The sequence below is a fragment of the Canis lupus genome, chromosome 3 (assembly GCF_003254725.2).
Source record: "Canis lupus dingo isolate Sandy chromosome 3, ASM325472v2, whole genome shotgun sequence".
Lineage (NCBI taxonomy): Eukaryota > Metazoa > Chordata > Mammalia > Carnivora > Canidae > Canis > Canis lupus.
In genome coordinates, this window is record NC_064245.1 from 71686863 (window position 1) to 71703423 (window position 16561).

Below are 16561 nucleotides of genomic sequence, written 5' to 3' on the forward strand. Positions count from 1 at the left end.
AGCTTCAGGTGTTTTAGACTTTTAGATAGGTTCTTTGATTCTGAATTTTAAGAATGAGAATGAAATCCATTTGGCTCTTTTCTTGTCTGGAAAGGAAAACAAAATGTGTAATCATTTGTTCAATAAGTCCCTCATGTAGCTTAGTCTTAGAAGAATTGATGTGCCTGTCAGTTTTCTTGTTTTATAGCTTTTTGGAGGTACCCTGAAATATTCTAATTAAGACTGTGTAAATAGTTTTGCCATCTTTTAGAAAAAATTGCTTGGGACCATAGAGTTCTGTTTTATTCCCAGATCTTTTTGAAAAGGTAAAAAGGGCCTTGAAGATAATAAAGTCAGTCTGCTTTATTGTAGGATTTATGCAGAAGTATGAATGGCCATAAGAATGTAAGCAAAACAACGCATCATAAACATTTATATGCACATTCATGCACAAATCTTTTTTCTGGCATGTTCCAGAAATAGTGTCATGGATTATAGGGACTGTTTGTGCACTAAATTACTAAGTAGGTTCCTAACTTTTTCCATCTTGTGTCTTATGGTTCCTCTACATTTTTGACAGTACATATAAGCTAGTTAAAATGTGTTTAAAACAAAACAAGACAGAAGAGAACTCTGTTCTAGAAGTTCCATAGAGGTATCAAATAGTAAGATCAGATTTTCTTGTTATATTTACACACTATAAATATACTTATAATTAAATTGTGTATTATTATATAATAAGGTAAGGGCCATTAATTATGAAGCCTGTTTAGATTAAATAAGATATTTGTACTGATACACATACACATACACAGAGGATACATACACCACAAATATAATTTCTGAGGGCTGTCCATATAAATTCATTGAGAACAAGGACCTTGAAAATTTTCTCCAAAGACAGTTTTTTAATGGTACAGTGAAATATTTGCAATAGTGAACTACTATTGTCAGTGGCATTTTAAAAAATGATAGCAATTTATCTAGTTGAATTTTATATTCACATATTAACCTTAACGTAAAGGAAATCCTATGAGGTATAGTTATTATTCCTTCTTGGAACGGTATTTGAAAGAGGATTATGTTAGAAGTCATCAGTCTGTCCATAGAAGTGGAATGAAAAGGGCAAAAGATTGTGGGCATCAAGATCCAGATATTTGATGATTAGATTGGAAATATAACTTAGCCCCAGAAAGTAAGCTACTTATAAAGTGCCTTTCAAATAATTCAGCATCGCTTTAAAATTTAATATATGAGGTATTTTCCTTCCATTATACCAAAATACTCCCTTTGCACCATTGCTGTAAAAGTTCTATTTCCATTTTGTAGAGGCAAGGCATCTGTGGGACCTCTGGTCACAGTAGTAAGCTAAAGACAGCCCCTGTGTTACCAGAGGGACCAGGTCAAAAAGATCCCTGCTTCCTAAAACTGGTGTTGTAGGTGGATATTTATGTACACAGAAGGCTGTTCATAGTTTACCTTTAGGTTAAAAAAAAAAAAAAAGAAGAGGAAAGAAGGAGGTTATAACATATAAGTGTGCTCTGTACAAATCCTGTCCTGAAGAATTGTTAGGTGGAAGGCAGCATTAGGAAGGGACAGAATAGGGATCCCTGGGTGGCTCAGCGGTTTGGCGCCTGCCTTTGGCCCTGGGGTGTGATCCTGGAGTCCCGGGATCGAGTCCCACATCGGGCTCCCAGCGTGGAGCCTGCTTCTCCCTCCTCCTGTGTCTCTGCCTCTTTCTCTCTCTCTCTGTGTCTATCATAAATAAAAATAAATAAATAAATCTTAAAAAAAAAAAAAAAAGGAAGGGACAGAGTGGGAGAAGGAAGTCCTTCCTTCCTGACAGTGACAAATATCATAGGAGAATGTTCCTGACTATACTCTGAAAACTGTAAGGGGTACTGAAATGTATCAGTGATTTCTTCTGGGGGGAGGCAAACACTGTTTTAGGAAAAAGCCAGAACCCGAAACAACCTCTACACTTTTCAGCATCTTTTCATCCTCTAATCTTATGTTTTCTTGATTGCATTTGCATTTGGAAAAGCATTTTATTGAGTTATTTAAGGAAGATTTCTGGACACCTTGAGTCTGTAATGTTTATAAAGTGTAGATGTGCTTTTGAAAAATTAGCCATTTTACAGGAACTAAAAAATAGCTTCTGTTTTACTGTTCTACTTAACACATGCCTGTGTTTCTTTTTATGTCAGTACTGAAAGAGGATTCTGTTCTTCAAATTGTTTGGTATCCTGTCTTTTCCACTTAATGATAAATAATGGATCCCCATGCTAATAAATATTTACCTACAATATCATTTTTTAGTGAAAGTATAACAGTTGGATCTTAGCTTTTTGTTTAATTTGAAGCCATCTTGGCTTTCGGTTACAGAGGAGAATAAATATGTGAAATATATAGTGTGGGTTTTCCACCTACAAACAGAATAGACTAGGATTCTCCTTCTATAATCTCTGCAAGTGTTTACTGTAACCAGACATGTTCTGAATAGAAAGGCTCATGGGACTAAATGGGTATTCAGAACTGTAAGTGTCACTGTCTGACAGGTACTCTGTATAAAGCACTGTGTCTTCTTTGGTCCCTTCATTATATTACAAGAGTGCAGGTGACACGTACCTTCTGCTTTGCTGTCTTCATCAATATTTCTGTGCCAAAGGAGGGATTCTCCCTACATATCTCTCCCTCCCAAGAAATTCTAAACATCGCAGATGAGGTAATGGGTACAAAGGGAGCAAATCACAGACTTTGGACTAGAATTTATTGGAGTAAATCGCAATCCAAATTAATTGGAGATGCAAAATGTTATATAGACCTTTGCATACTTTCTCGATTTGAAGTTCATTTATTAAATCGACATTTGTTGTGTAACTACTTGCACCAGCCACTGTGCTAGGGACTCATGATTCAGAGGTAATGGAGATAGGCCTTGCTTTCAAGGAATTTAATTTGATTTTCAAATTCAAAGTCAAATATCAATTAATTCAGCCTATACTATGTGATAAGCAGTGGGGTGGATCCTCTTAGATGAGGTATTTGATTACTAAAATCTAGTAATGAGGGATCCCTGGGTGGCGCAGCGGTTTGGCGCCTGCCTTTGGCCCGGGGCACGATCCTGGAGACCCGGGATCGAATCCCACGTCGGGCTCCCGGTGCATGGAGCCTGCTTCTCCCTCTGCCTGTGTCTCTGCCTCTCTCTCTCTCTGTGACTATCATAAATAAATAAAAATTAAAAAAATTAAAAAAAATAAAAAAAAATAAAATCTAGTAATGATACTTACCTATTCCCTCCGAAATAAGTTATAAATAGAATTCTCTAATCTTTAAGTGTTTTACTTCTTTTTTTTTTTTTTTAAGATTTTATTTATTTATTCATGAGAGAGAGAGAGAGAGAGAGGCAGAGACACAGGCAGAAGGAGAAGCAGGCTCCATGCAGGAACTCGATCCTGGGTCTCCAGGATCATGCCCTGGGCTGAAAGCGGCGCTAAACCACTGAGCCACCCAGCCTGCCCTAAATGTTTTTCTTCTATTCTATTTTCTTAAATTTTTGGTATCTGCTACTACTTATGAAGTTAACACATTGGGAGAAAGAAAAGGTTTGAAGCATTTAGTTGATAAACTTTGAGCAATAATTTTAAAAACATTTTTTAAAAAAGATTTCATTTATTTATTCATGAGAGACAGACACAAAGAGGGAGAGGCAGAGACATAAGCAGAGAGAGAAGCAGGCTCCACACAGGGAGCCTGATGTGGAACTCGATCCCAAGACTCCAGGATCACAACCTGGGCAAAAGGCAGGTACTCAACCGCTGAGCCACCCAGGTGTCCCAAAAACATATGTTTTTTTTATATTTGAAAACCTGTATACATGTACAGGTGAGCATAATTTCTCCTCCTAGAGTAGTTCTTAGTTCACATGATACAATTAAATGTATGGAAATTTCATGCATTCTGCCCTTAGAGTGGCTCTACTACCTGAGCAAGTATGAAAGACATAGCATTGAGTCATTCGATTTTGTCCCAGTAATTCTTGGGGCAGGGATTATTATTTTTTTTTTAAAGATTTTATTTATTTATTCATGAGAGACAGAGATAGAGGCAGAGAAACAGGCAGAGGGAGAAGCAGGCTCCACGCAGGGAGCCCGACATGGGACTCGATCCAGGGTCCCCAGGATCACGCCCCGGGCCAAAGGCGGCGCCAAACCGCTGAGCCACCTGGGCTGCCCGGGATTATTGAAATATAGGGGGAAAGTAACTTGCTCACACTCGTTCAGCTAGAAAATGTTTGAGTTAGGATTTTAACTCTGACCCTTCTAACTTCAAAGCCCATGCAGTATGTTCCTGACTCCCATGAGTGGGGTGGGGAGGGTAGACTCACAAGTGCCTTGGGTCTGCTGAGGAAGGAATAGTCATTTCAGCCGAGGAATCAAGAAATGTCTTTATTGCATGGAAGAGCTGTCACTGAAACAGTCTTGGGCTGAGTTAGAAGACAGGGAGGAAGAAGAGGAATAGTGGGAGCTAGTAGTAGGAAAAGCATGTGCCGAGGTGCAGAGGAATCGAAGCTCGTGGCATGTTCAGAGAGTGGCGAGAACTCTACTGTGGTTGGGGTGTGGAACATGGTGGAGTGCAGCAGAGTTGGCTCTGAAATTTGAAGAGCTTTGGTGCCAGAGTGAGGAGGGCCACATGTGTGCCATGCTAGAGGCTTCGGGTCTCTAACCAATAAATAACCATAGAAACTTTAAAGATAGAGGAAAGTTCATAATTAGATGGGAGTTTTACAAAAATCACCTGGGTGGCAGTGTGGGATATGGACTGAAAAAGAGAAAACGAGACCGGAGACCCAGGGCCAGCCACCATGTGAGGTCATGCAGATTGTTCACTGCACAAGGGAATGTGAGAGTGGGGAGTAGTGGAGACTAATAACCATCTGCCATTTCACTCACCAAACTGTGTGCTGGGGTCTGGGCCTACACAGAGAGGGTACCTTTGAAAATGTGCATAATAAAATGCTCTACTTGCCTTTTAATTGCTTATAAAACAATAGGAGAGATTAGACAAAAAAAATAACCATGTACCCTAAGGCCTGGTGGCCTTTTTACTAACTATATGTCATTGGGCATGTTCCCCAGTCTCAAAGTTCTTCATCTGTAAAGGAGAGTTGATAGGGGTACCTGGTGGCTCGGTCAGTTAAGCGTCCGGCTCTTGATTTTGGCTCAGGTCATGATCTCAGGGTTGTGAGATTGAGCCCCACATTGGGCTCTGTGCTGGGCATGGAGCCTGCTTGGGATTCTCTCTCTCCCTCTTTTCTCTCTCTCTCTCTCTCTCTTGAAGAGTTGATAATAGGATCTAGCAGGGCCCTGGACAGACCAGATACGGGCATTGATAAGGGTAAGAACTAGACACAGAGGTTGGAGAAATAGGTCTGGGACTGGCAGCCACTGCTAGCAGTTAACCCTGAGAGTATATGAAGAACTGTAGTAAGGGTTTTATACGCTTTATTTTCCTTAATCCTATATCAGTTCTGAGAGGTAGATGTTATTGTCCCATTTTAAAGATTTTGAAAGTGAGACTCAGGGAGATTATATAACTTGTCTAATGTCACACAGTTAGGGAGTGGTATAGCTGATATTCATACCTGGGTCTCTGTGACTCTCTTGTTTATGTTTTTAATGACTGTGCTATGCTTAGAGGTGATCCTTTCTTTCTTTCTTTCTTTCTTTCTTTCTTTCTTTCTTTCTTTCTTTCTTTCTTTCTTTCTTTTTTTTAAAGATTTTTATTTATTTATGAGAGAGAGAGAGAGAGAGAGAGAGGCAGAGACACAGGCAGAGGGAGAAGCAGGCTCCATGCAGGGAGCCTGACGTGGGACTCGATCCCAGGTCTCCGGGATCACGCCCTGGGCTGAAGGCAGCACTAAACCGCTGGGCCACCGGGGCTGCCCTAGAAGTAATCTTTTCTATGTGTTGAACCCTCTTAATAGGCTACCTGAATCTCTCTGATAACATATTCTGTTTTTATCTTTCATTGTTTTTAACTTGAATTGGGTCATAGTTATTTACATAGTGTTTTATTTAATGTACTAGATGGGAAGATTCTGAGGATTGGGATCCAGTCTCATTTATTTTTTGTCTTTGTCTTTCATAGCTCTTTGCTCAACAAAATATGCACTGGTAAGATGAATAATCTTTTGGGGCTCCTGGGTGACTCAGTCAGTTGGGTGTCTGACTTGATCACAGCTCAGGTCTTGATCTCAGGGTCCTGAGTTCAAGCCCTGTGTTGGGCTCTGTGCTGGACATGGAGCCTACTTTAAAAAAGAAAAAAGGATGAATAATCTCTTAGGACTTTTCTGTCTCTTAAAATTCAGTAATTTTTTATTATATATGTAAAGCTTCAGTTGCAGTTATAGTTAAGTAGAACTTTAAAAGGAGTCCTTGAATTTTAATTTGATGTCTAGATTAATTGCTAAAGTTTCAGGAAATTCCTAATTGCCATTTTTATCTGAAAAATAATTTGTGACTTACTGTCAACGACTGAAGCCAAGACTAAAATGGACTTCTCGCGAGTCCTATTTCGAAGCTTAGAGCTGTGCTTGCCACTTCACTGCTGTGGCAGCTCTAACACTCAAATGTCTTAAATGATATTTATGAGTCCATAAAAAATGTTACACTGCCATTCATGCAGGTAAGGACCTCATTTTGCAAAAACACAAGAAACCCTTATGCTGATGGTCACTCTTGCTTGGTCCCAGCTGGACTCAGACAACAAATAGAAGGGCTTTCCTAGTACAGGGCTGATTATCAGAGGTCCTGGGGTCAGATTACTTAGGTTTGCATCCTGCTTTCTTGGTTTATGAACTCCATGGCCCTTGGCAAGAAAGCATCTATAAATGAAGATGGCTATGTGATAATAGGTTCATGTACCTGGTTCATTGGGAATCTAGTGGGGAAAAATCTGCATTCAGATGAGAGCCACTTTTGCTTAGGTATTCTTTAAGGAAGGGCAAAATTGTGAGCTTGTGGGATAGCATTGGACATTTCATTATTATAGGCCATGTTTACCCCAGGGTGACCCTTTGCAACTACTGCATTTGTTTATGTGAACTCTAAGGAGGGAGTTTAGGCTTTGCTTCATGCTCTATATGCCCGAGGAGAGTAGGAAATGGTGGCTTAAAAAAAAAGGAAAATGTTGTTTGAGATCAACATTGCCTTTGGGCTCTGAAAAACTCTGGAGTTTCTTTCATCTTCCAGGAGAGTAGCGTTAGTGAGCAGGGAGGAAGGAAACCAAACCCCAGGGAAGTTTCATAGCTTGTTTCTACCCCTGTTACTGGTGAAGAAGAAGTAAAGGCCTGGAAATAGCTCTCCTGGCCTCTGGAGGCAATAAGTTCAGGTGTGCTGGAAATTCAGCCCAAGGGGAGCTTCTTATTCCCAGTGGCCACAGCTTAGCCAGAGGGGAAGCGAAATAGCAGAATGGGTCTCAGAACATTGCTGTGTGGCAAAAACAAGTGTGCGCCTGTCTGTCACAGCGTTTATTTTCTTTCATAAATGTGAACTGGCACAAAGACTCATGATGTTATTCTCCTTTGAGGTTTTATATGTGAGATAGCTGGACGGGCCAGCGAGCTGGATAAAAATATTCTTCAGACCCAATCTTATTCTTGTGGTTTCTGACTGCTTAGCTTTGCACTTTAAGGGCAAACTGGGCCTATACGTTCTTGCTGGGGAAAAGCTAAATGCTGAATTTAAAAACCATCCCCAGGGTTACCTGCCCCCACTGTACGATGTCCTGCAAAAAAGCTTCAGCCTGCTTTAAACCCGTAAGCCCTTCATACTTGGATGCTTTGGTGGGGAAAATAAAATCGATTGTACACCCTCCCCTTTTACTCGTGAGCTAATTGGTGTTTTCCTACATTTAAAAGCAGATGTTAAACTCCTCCTTTGCTGTTTAACAGCAGACAGACTCCAGTTGTGCATTATAGCTCTTGATGCATATCTGTTGTTTGAATGAAGATCAGCTTTGGCAAATTAGATTTTGATGGTTATATTTTGATCTGGAGCCGCAGAACGGGATGGCAATTTAGTCTTCCATTCAGTACACATTTCTCGGGTTCCGCCTGGGCCCTGGATGTATATTGTTTTCAAATTTCGCAAACACCACAAAAACCCTGCCAACTAGATGGTGCTATCTCTATTTAATAGATAAGAAAAATAAGGTATAAGCATGATTAGGACTATTTTTTATGTAAGTAGAATAAGGCATAGAGAATGACTAGAAGCCTTGCTCAGGGTTACATTGCTATTAAGTGGCTAGGAATTTGATCTGGGGATTTTGGCTACTCTCAAAGCTGTTACTCAGAAGGCTGCTTTTTTAAGAGGAAATAATCAGTGGAGCAAAAATGTTGAGGAGCTGGAATCGGGAAAAAAAACAGTTAACCCTGAGCCCCTCATCATTTACTCAATAAACATTTACTGAGAGCCTGTTTTGTATTAGATACTTTGCAGGGTGCTGGAAATTCTGTAGGCAGACAGAATCAGTTCATCACTAGCTTTATGGAGGAAATAGGGATACGAGAATGTTTGCTCTCCCCAAGAGCAGTGTCTTGGCTGGGAGAGCTTTTGTGAGATTTTTTTTAAGATGTAGAAATTTTGCTGGCACCTCGGGGGCTCAGTCCATTGAGTATCTGACTCTTGGTTTTGGCTCAGGTCATGATCTCGGGATCCTGGGATCAAGCCCCACATTGGACTCTTTGCTCAGCATGGAGTCTACTTGTCCCTCTCCCTCTTCTGTTCCCCCCACTTGTGCTCTCATTGTCTCATAAATAAATAAATAAATAAATAAATAAATAACTTTTAAAAAGATGTAGAAATGTTGACACCTTAACAAAATAGTTTATTATTCTTTTACATCAGTACATATATTAAATTGTCTATAAATAGAGAAGTGACTTTAGTAGACTACTTTGCAATTGTACTCCTTGCTTGAGCTGCTTAGGATATGCAGAAATGGAAGTTGGAGAAACAGTATTGAGTTTTAAACAACATATTTCAAATAAGATGTGAACAATAACCTGGCAAGGACTATATTTCATCCACCTTTGAATTTCCCTTTTACTGTAGGAGGTACTTAGCACAGTACCTGGTATGGAGTGAGTACCCAGTAACTCTGGTTGATTGGCCTATTGATGGGGAATAAATTAGGGAGGAGAGGGGACAAGCATCTCCTAGGAAATGGGGGATAAGTTAAGGTAATATCAAGGAGGACAGTGAGGGTGGCAATAAAATAAACCAATAAATAGGCAAAGAGAGCACATGACATGTAATGGACTTAATCCACCTGTACAAACTGTTGGAATAGTCAAAGTGGGAAGAGCTATGTTTGGGGAATCTGGAAATGCCATTGGACTTGGATGCTTGAGAAAAACTGCATCCTTCTTTTGATGTTATTTAGTGCTTCTGACCTTCTTTTCACACATAAGCCTGCTATGCCCCCTATCCCACCATGATCTTGATTTCAGTTTTTGAGTCTTTAGGGTTTTAAGTCTAGTAGTTTGTTCTTTAATAAGTTCAGTGAACCTTTTGTGTCAGCTTGCTGGGACAGTCCTGACTCTGCCTATTTCCTCTTGACTATTTTTGATAATGCCCCTTTTCACTGTCAGGTGTCCTGGTTTGGATGATAAATTCAGTGGCCACCTTACTAGGGAAAATTGGTGACATTCTGGGTCTTTTTTTTTTTTTTTTTTAAAGATTTTATTTATTTATTCATGAGAGACACAGAGAGAGGCAGAGACATAGGCAGAGGGAGAAGCAGGCTTCCTATGGGGAGCCTGATGTGGGACTTGATCCCAGTAACCTGGTATCATGACCTGAGCCAAAGGCTCAACCACTGAGCCACCCAGATGCCCCACAGTCTGGATCTTTAAACAGAAACCTTACAGCATTCAGACTTATTTGACGAATTCACCAAATGTGGATGTAGTATCAGTAAAATTACATGTTAGACTAGTATCTGATCTCTTATAAATAAGTAGAAAGGGGAGCCAGTGAATGGTGCCTGAAAAGAATCAGATGTTGAGCAAACTAAGCTGATTTTGACAAAATGAACTTTAATTACAACTAATGACTGGCATAGCCTTATGAGAAAGGGCATTTAAAGGTTATCACGATGATGGGTAGGTTTAGGGAATCTGGCATCATTGGAGAACATCTTGTTATTCTCAGTAGTTTTGATTTAGCATCTCAGCATTTCCACAGCACTGGTAATTTCATTCAGATGCATTTTCATTTCTTCTTTGACTAGAGAGTAAAAGAAATAATTTCTGAGAACAGAGTTTTTTGTTGGAGGTTTAAAGAAATGGCTGGAGGGAAATTTGTTAAATTCAGATCTTTTCCCCTTAAATTTGCTGTTAAATTGTGTCTTTTGTTGAAATTGATGGTAATATTTTAATCAAATGAGACATTTACAGAGGGACTCCCAAAGCTTTAATAGAATGTATGTTGAGGTTTTTCTCTTGATAAATAGGGCTAAATTGGTTTATAGTTCACATAGATGACTTTGAAGAAACAGACTAATATTTTGTCACGCAGCTATAGTAAAAGTTTGAGATATTCAGGTAATTCTTGACAATGATAGCAGGATGCGAGTTGGGTGGAGGATTAAAATCATACAATGAGCAGTCTTTTCCATATTAATATTGTAAGACACAGCAATGCATCTGCCTTCAAGGCCCATAGTTTCCTGTTCCCTGCAGTGTTATCTTTTGTAGGAGGGTAGATTTCCAAAGTAGAGGGATTGCTCCTCTATAATTCTGAAACTCATTTGTTTCAGAATTAAATTTGGACTCTGCCACTAGCTACCTGTGGGTGATTTCTTTCTCTGAGCCTCAATTTTCTAGCCTATAAAATAGGAATAATGATCTTTATTGCTTAGTGTTTATTAACAGGATATTTATTCATTCCTGAAATTGTGATAAACTGTAACCATATAACACAAAGGCAATTTTCTCCCAGGCTAAGGAATCATAGGAGATGCCGAGGGTGGGGAGACGAGGCATTAAAATTATTGTTGGAAAGGTGAGACTCAAACCAGTTAACACCCAGCTCTTGGCCAATCAGAATGGATGCTGACTTACACATTCTGGGTGGTTGTCACAGTGCTCAGCCAGTGAATATTAGCCTGTATTGTTGGTATTGAGAAATCTGTGTTTAATCTGTGATGATTTGCAAGCAAACCCGTTGTGTCTCCTAGTTATAAATTAATGCCGCCTCCTCTGAGTTTCCATGATCAAGAAAGGATACCATCTTCATTTGATGGGTGAGCCTAGCATTCATGCTTGGATCCCTGTCTTAAAGGTTCCTATTTTCTTTGAGGACCTTGCTCCTCAGTGCTGCCGGCCAGCACTGTGGAAGTTCTTTGGAAATTCCGCCTCCCATTTTTCACTCCATTCCTAGTCTACTATAATTATCTACAACAGATAAAAGTTGAATTTATGACTTTTAACAAACCCCAGAGAATCCCATAAAATTGGCTATCAGATATAGATCTAGATGCAGCCTTCCCAGGCCTCCTACAAGGCCAGCTTTCTGTGCAGGCCACCACTTCTCACCCTAAGAGATGACTGTCAACACATCTGAATATAGAGTCTGGGCATCAAAGAGAATGAGGCTCTGGAAGAGGGAGGGCTTCCATTTTCTTTCTGCCAAGTCTTTCCTTACTCAGTCCTATTTCTTATCTCAGGCTCTACCTCTTCCAAGGATAATTGATGCTGGGAAGTCTCCCTTGCACGGGGTAGGGCAGGCCTAACCCCTTTCTCTAGGAATGGGATGGCGGTAGCCAGCTATCAAAAAATCTGGTGTCATTTAGAAGCTTCCATGCCATCCTAGGAGGTTCCTTGCTTCGAGTAGGAGTGAGCTGGTTTATATATATTGATGTAATTAAGAGTTGTCAAGAAATTGCTTTTTTTTTTTTTTTTTTTAAGAAATTGTTTTGTGCTTACCTCATATGTGTTTGGATGACTGTTATCAAAAAGAGATAACAAGTGTTGGTGAGGATGTGGAGAAAAGAGGTCCTTGGGCACTGTTGGTGGGAATGTAAATTAAATTAATATAAATGTAGTGGTGCAGCCACTGTGGAAAACAGTATGGAGGTGCCTCAAAAAATTAAAAATAGAACTACCGCATGATCAAGCAATCCCATTTGTAGGCATATATTCAAAGGAAATGAAGTCGCTACCTAGAAGAGGTATCTGCACTCCCACGTTCATTGTGTTCTTTACAATGGCCAAGATATAGAAGCTACCTAAGTGCCCATCAGTGGCTGAGTGATAAAGAAACCATGGCATATATATACGATGGAATACTATTAAGCCATAAAAAAGAAGGAAATTGTGTCATTTACAGCAGTGGACCTTGAGGGCATTATGCTGAGTGAAGTAAGTCAGGTGGAAAAAGACAAATACTATATGGTATTCTATAAGGAATCTAAACCCCTTCCCCACAAACTTACAGAAACAGAGATCAGATATGATGGTTGCCTTAGGTGAAGGGTTCGGGATGGGGGAGATGCGGAAAGGTGGTCAAAAGGTTACCAGCTTTCAATTATAATACAAATAAATTCTGGGGATGTAACGTACAGTTTGGTGACTGTACTTAACAAAACTGTATTGTATGTCTGAAAGTTGCTAAGATAATAGATCTTATAAGTTCCCATTGTAACAAAAAGAATTTGTAAATGTGTGGTGGATGGATGGATGGATGGATGAGTAAATTTATTGCAGTGATCATTTTATAATATATGCATGTATCAAATCATTATGTTGTGGACTTTAGAGTAATACAATGTTATATGTCAATTATATCTCAATGAAATCTGGGGGAAAAAAGAAAATTGTTTTGTGTAGAAACCTTTTCTGCTAGCAGACTAAGGTGGTACTTCCAACGTAAGCACAGGAGTTTCATTAGGGAAAATGGAGAAACAATGGAAACCAACATTCCAGTCCTGGTTTTGCCACCTGCTAGTTATGTGACCTTGAGGTATCTAAGGTACCATGACTACTTCCTGGGTTACTCGTTTTCTTATCCATAAAATGATTTTCGTATGTAATATGATTTTTAAGGTCCTTGTCAATCATAAATTCTATGAATCTATAATATCTCCTAAAAGTACACAGTACAGGTTTTGAACAGATTCAAGCTGTCAGTTTCTAATGATGGTAGTTCCCATTCTTAACACCACTCTGATCTGTGATTATAACTGTTTTGTGGAGACCCAGCCATCTGTTGCTGGAGAACGCCATTCCTCCCGTCATCTTGATAACATACTATCCTCTTGGTGTGCCTTTTTAAAAAAAATATTTATTTATTAGAGAGAGAATGAACATGTTGGGGAGGGGCAGAGAGAGAGAGAGAGAGAGAGAGAGAGAGAGAGAGAGAATTCTCAAGTGGACTCTGTGCTGAGCATGGAGCCTGACACAGGGCTTGATCCCAGGACCCTGAGGTCATGACCTGAGCTCAAATCAAGAGCCAGCTGCTCAGCTGTTTGAGCCACCCAGGCACCCCTCTTGGTGTGCTTTTTAAGTACAATGGCAGACTTGTTTTCTGACAGGGCAGACTTACCAAGTCTCCCCTGTGATTACTTCATGCAAAAAGTCATGAATGTGGTCCATTGTCAGACTGAATGTTGGTGATGATGCCATTCTATTTTATTTTGCATTTTAAAGCAAGTATTGTATTTTTTTTCAAGTTTTTAAATATCAGTTAACATACAGTGTAAAACTAGTTTCAGGTGTAGAATTTAGTGATTCATCACTTACCTGTAATACCCTGTGCTTTTCACAAGTGCTCTCCTTAGTGCCCATCACCTATTTAACCCACCCCCTCTCCCTGCCCGCCCATCTCCTTCTGCAGTAACCCGATGCCACTCTATTTTAAATGTTGGATCCTCGGGATCCCTGGGTGGCGCAGCGGTTTAGCGCCTGCCTTTGGCCCAGGGCACGATCCTGGAGACCCAGGATCGAATCCCACGTCGGGCTCCCGGTGCATGGAGCCTGCTTCTCCTTCTGCCTGTATCTCTGCCCCTCTCTCTCTATGACTATCATAAATAAATAAAATAAAAAATAAATAAATAAATGTTGGATCCTCTGTGTGTCCGAAAGGTAGCATCCAATTTGTGATGTTCAATATATTACTTCATAGTTTAATTATAAGTGTTTGTTGGTAAGTTGGAGTTATTCACCCTTAAAGTTTATTAAAGGAGAGAATATGTGCAGATTTTTCTATTTCTGCAAAAATGCTGTTGGGGTTTTGATGAGGATTGCATTGAATTTGTGTATCGCTTTGGGTAGTATTGAGATCTTGCCAATTTTAAGTCTTCCAACCTATGAATACAGGATGTCTTTCTATTTATTTGATTCTTTTTAAATTTCTTTTAACTACATTTGTAGTTCTCAGTGTATATATCTTTTGCCTTGGTTAAGTTTATTTCTGAGTATTTTATTCTTTTTGATGCTATTCTAAATAGAATTGCTGTCTTAATTTCCATTTTGGATTGTTCATTGTTAGTACATAGAAACAAATGATTTTTGTATGTTGATTTCATACCTGGGGACTTTGCTGAATTCAGTTATTAGTTTGAATTATTTCTTGTAGAATCTTTAGGGCATTCTACATCTGTGACAGGTTTTCAGGTCATCTGTGAATAGAGATATTTTTATTAAATCCTTTTCAATTTGAATGCTTTTAATTTCTTTCTCTTGCCTAATTGCTCTGATTAGGACTGCCAGTACTATATTGAACAGAAGTGGCAAGAGCAGGCATCCTTGTGATCTTAAAGGAAAATCTTTCAGCCTTTCACCATTAAACATTTTTGTTTTATGGATTGGATTTTAATTTTCCTCTGTTATAGGCCTTCATATTTGTCATTTTTAATAGTTCCATAATCTGTCAAGTGACTGGCCGTAATAGAAAAACATGTTACCCAATTTTTGAAAATTCAGAATGTAATTTTTCCTCTTATGAATAATGCTTCAATGAATACCTCTTGCATACTTTTAAATATTAATTTTGCCATTTTCTTAATGAAATGTAACTTTGTGGAAGCCTCCTGAACTATTTTGTTGTCAAGAATCCATCTTTGGGGGTGCCTGGGTGGCTCAGTTGGTTAAGTGTCTGCCTTTAGCTCAAGTCATGATCCTGGGGTCCTGGATTTGAGCCCTGCATTGAGCTCCCTACTCAGCGGGGAGTCTACTTTTCCTTCTCCCTCTTCTCCTGTGTGCTCGCTCATGTGTGTGCACACACACTCTCTCTCTCAAATAAATAAATAAATAAATAAATAAATATATATATATATATATTTTTTTTTTTTAAAGAATCTTTGCATTTGGACAAATCATCAAATAAACAACTTCTCATGTAGCACCATTCATCCATTCTTTCATCATCAACAGCATAATGGATTGGTATGTGTTCAGTAGGTGCCAAGAGATAAGCAGTAAAAGTTCAGTAGGATACCCCTCTGGCCTCTAATATTTCATGGTCTAGTAGGAGACTCAGTTAAAAATATTTGTTTTTTTTTTTTTTTAAAGATTTTATTTATTCATGAGACAGAGAGAGAGAGAGAGAGAGAGAGAGAGAGAGGCAGAGACACAGGGAGAGGGAGAAGCAGGCTCCATGCAGGGAGCCCAACGTGGGATTTGATTCCAGGTCTCCAGGGTCAGGCCCTGGGCTGAAGGCGGCGCTAAACTGCTGAGCCACCCGGGCTGCCCAGTTAAAAATATTTAGTTAAAAACATTCTAACTTTAGTTAAAAATAAATGTTCCAGTATGATGAGTGATGCTGGCAAGATATGGTAAAGTTCCTTAAATGCATGACATTGACTTTGACAGCATTGTTGACTGGTATCCTTTATAATACAAGAGGTGTGGACCTATCCATGTCACATAAAACTTAAAAAAAATAATATGTATAATAGGCCTCATAATCTGACAGAATAGGACCCCATCTGACTTACCCAGCCTCTTTTCCTTAAAGTATAAATCTTTCTAGGATGTGTCTGAATCAGTGTTTGTTCACAGTTCCATGTATCATGTTGCTCGAGTATGCTGAGCTCCCGACTGCCAGTGACTGTGTCACACGCCTAGGTCCTTTCCACGCCTGCTACAAACTGCTGTGTTTGCAGTAAGTGTTGAAGGATTAGTGGTTCATCTGACACACTTTCATACATCACTTTTTCCCACCATGTTATACTTGCCTTACAACTTCATAGCTGTCAGTGTACGTTCCATGATGTTGGTGAAATCAGTGCTGTGTTAATTAAATCTTGTTGTATTTGTTTAGTAAAAGAAATTCCGAGTAAGAAAATATTTGCAAGATTATATAATACAATAGAGATTCTTATAGTAAACCTAGAAAACTCTGCCGGTTATAATGGTTGGAACTAGAACCTACAGGAGACAAAATAAAACCCCTCTGTGTGAATTACTGGATGATCTCTTAAGCCTTTGCAGAGGGAGGAAAAACAAAGAGATCTTTCTATATACCAACATATTAGATCAGGCTTTGGATACAATGAATCTGTTTTGGAAATA

The 16561-nt window shown here is 39.3% G+C and overlaps 1 protein-coding gene across 10 annotated transcripts in view; it reads left to right on the forward strand.

Annotated features, from left to right (window-relative positions):
* Positions 1–16561, forward strand: part of APBB2 (amyloid beta precursor protein binding family B member 2) — a 375499-nt gene that overhangs the window by 109112 nt on the left and 249826 nt on the right. The gene's annotated exons all lie outside the window — the stretch shown is intronic.